The 2,500-nt window shown below is 43.1% G+C and overlaps 1 long non-coding RNA gene across 1 annotated transcript in view; it reads right to left on the bottom strand.

Moving 5' to 3' along the window:
- Positions 1 to 1,434, bottom strand: part of LOC138950311 (uncharacterized) — a 1,817-nt gene extending 383 nt beyond the window's left edge. Inside the window, exons 1-2 of the long non-coding RNA XR_011450603.1 lie at positions 1,217 to 1,434; positions 1 to 990 (exon numbers count right to left, since the gene is read on the bottom strand). The exon at positions 1 to 990 is cut by the window's left edge and continues 383 nt beyond it. This is a non-coding gene — a long non-coding RNA (uncharacterized lncRNA). The remainder of the gene's footprint in view (positions 991 to 1,216) is intronic.
- Between the last annotated feature and the right edge of the window lie 1,066 nt (positions 1,435 to 2,500).

Below are 2,500 nucleotides of genomic sequence, written 5' to 3'. Positions count from 1 at the left end.
TTCATTCACTGGCTGTGATACAACAAAAGATACTTGATATTCTGTCCATTCACTGCTTGTGATAATCAAAACATGATCGTGGGTGCCATAAAGGAATAAAATATATCAATTCAATATCTTTGAAGCCAAATAATACCGAACAAAACGTAGAGGCAGGAAATAGAGTTCTCCCATTCCTAGGAAAGCCAGGAAGAAATGATATGTCTCTTCATTGCGAACGACAACGGATAAAACGATGATGAAGCAGCAAGATAAGAGATGAAACTGTCATATGTCCTATCACTGGGTGTGGTACTGGATGAAACAGCGATCGTGAACGCCGACTTTGCACTTTACACACCGGTGTTTGGTTTTCATGCCGCAGTGGATGCACTTCAGCTGTGTGGCCCAAGGTTGCACAAGATGATCCAGGCGGTCAAACCGTATCTGGTCTGGAACCCTGTGATGAAGTGGAGAGAATCCGCGTGGGCGTCCTGGATGTGCGTGACGAGGACCACGAGCAAGGTATGCTTGAGCAATGGATCGACGGAAGGCCAGAAGGTCCATGGGATCATCAGCAGCTTTAGGGGTAGCTCTATAGAGATGCCATGCCTGCTGAACACAAAGATCGATGCAATAAGCCACCAGGGGCCACGTCCACTTCTTTGACCTGATCTGTGTGCGGTACTTGGAGATGTTCTGATCGCATCTGTCCACGCCGCCCATGGTGTTATTATAGTGCTTGATGAGGGATGGTTGCCCAATCTGCACTGCCTTTTTCTGCGCTCTTGACCATCTGGTGGCCATTTTCATAGGGTAGACGCCAACTTTGTTGGAGACTACATTCACAACATTGTTGTCATTCCATCTGACACCACTCCCCCATCATCCTCATCACCGCTGTCCTCATCCGTGTCCTCACCAACAGCAGGGGGCTCAATGTAGACTGTAGCTTCTTCAAAAGTCCCTAGGTCTTCCAGAATGCTTACTACTTGGTTCACATTGAATGTTCTGCAAGAAACACCAATCGTACTTCAAATAACCAAAAACGGAAAACCCCTACCCTCTCGGGACCACGATCCCATATATGGGATCGCAGTTTATGAATACATTGCAAGCATGCTGACAGACTCAGAGACAAAACTTTGAAGACACATTTCGGATAATGATGTAAACAACAACTTTTATTCTTAATACCTTTACAAAAATGTTATTAGACATGGCAATATTTGCTTACCTTCGTGACGTTGTCATCTTTGCTTTCAAAACGGCGCGTGGCGATATCAAATGACAGCTGGTGACTTCAAAACAAGGGAGATTACCGACGTATCACATTTCAATGTTAGAGGTTGTGTCCCTTGATAATCTCTAACACAGATATGAAATTAATCTCCAACCAAACTTCTTCTATGTGCAATTGTTTCACCGATCCCATATATGGGATCGTGGTCCCTAACGGGCTAAATATCGAACCCTATTGCTACGCTGAAAACACAACAGCGATTATATAGCTGTTCTGACCGTGATTTGTTGTTCCAAACTTACAAAATGACAGTTTTTGAGTCGATGCGTTGATCTCAGGTTTTGATAGCAGACGCCGTTTCTTATGCGCATTAGTTTTGCGCAGGCGCCACACTGACTTTGGAAAAAAAAACTCGATTTGACAACACAGCTGTTAAACAGCTTTTTATTAGTTCATTCGTATACAACAAAAAGAAGTTTGAGTTTTTTGTCATTTTGAACAAGACTACTTATGAAGAAGACCAAAACACAACATCAACGGAAAACTAGAAACAACTGACTGAAGAACTAGGATGCAACAAGGGGAGGAGAAAAGAACAGCTAATCCGTACAACGCGAGCAGACGGCAAGAATTTTTCAGTTTGGGTGAATGGCATTTATACTTGTCTCGTCATGAAGCGAACTTTTCAACCTAAGTTATAAACGACTACATGAATGTTAGTGCCATGGGTTGTGCATCAATACTTCAGGGGGGAAGTGGGGTATTTAGTGTGGAGTTACGAGATAAGAAAAGCCGAATGCGAAACTGGGTTTGTGTTAGTCGGCAACTGAGCTCACACAGGCACACAAAAACGGCTATTCCGTTTTACTCCCCTCTTTGTACTACATCTTTCGACTTTGGGCATTTTGTGATGTTTAGGGACAGAAAATAATTGGTTTAGTCCTGTTTCATCGGGAAGTTAGCAGGAAAGGGTATGCTATCGACATTTGTAAAGCTGAAAAACATTCCCGAGAAGAATTTCAAGTTGTCAGTGTATGCTGTTGTCGATAGAAACATCGCCGCGTGGTGCAGATGGGTAAACCGGAACCATGCGTCTTTGTTATTGACAATATGCTTTTGGATATTGAGTAAAATGGCCGACTTCCGTAGCATTATGCTTTGATGATCGGAAGAGACCATCCAATCACAGCCCCCGAATTCCCCCACAGGTTCATCAGAATAGCTATATTGTATCATAAAAGAGTTGTATTTAGATGTTATACAGTATTCCGGATTTTG

The sequence above is a fragment of the Littorina saxatilis genome, linkage group LG16, assembly GCF_037325665.1.
Source record: "Littorina saxatilis isolate snail1 linkage group LG16, US_GU_Lsax_2.0, whole genome shotgun sequence".
In the NCBI taxonomy this organism is placed as follows: domain Eukaryota; kingdom Metazoa; phylum Mollusca; class Gastropoda; order Littorinimorpha; family Littorinidae; genus Littorina; species Littorina saxatilis.
The sequence above is the reverse complement of the archived record's forward strand: the minus strand, read 5'-3'. Positions and strand labels throughout refer to the sequence as shown.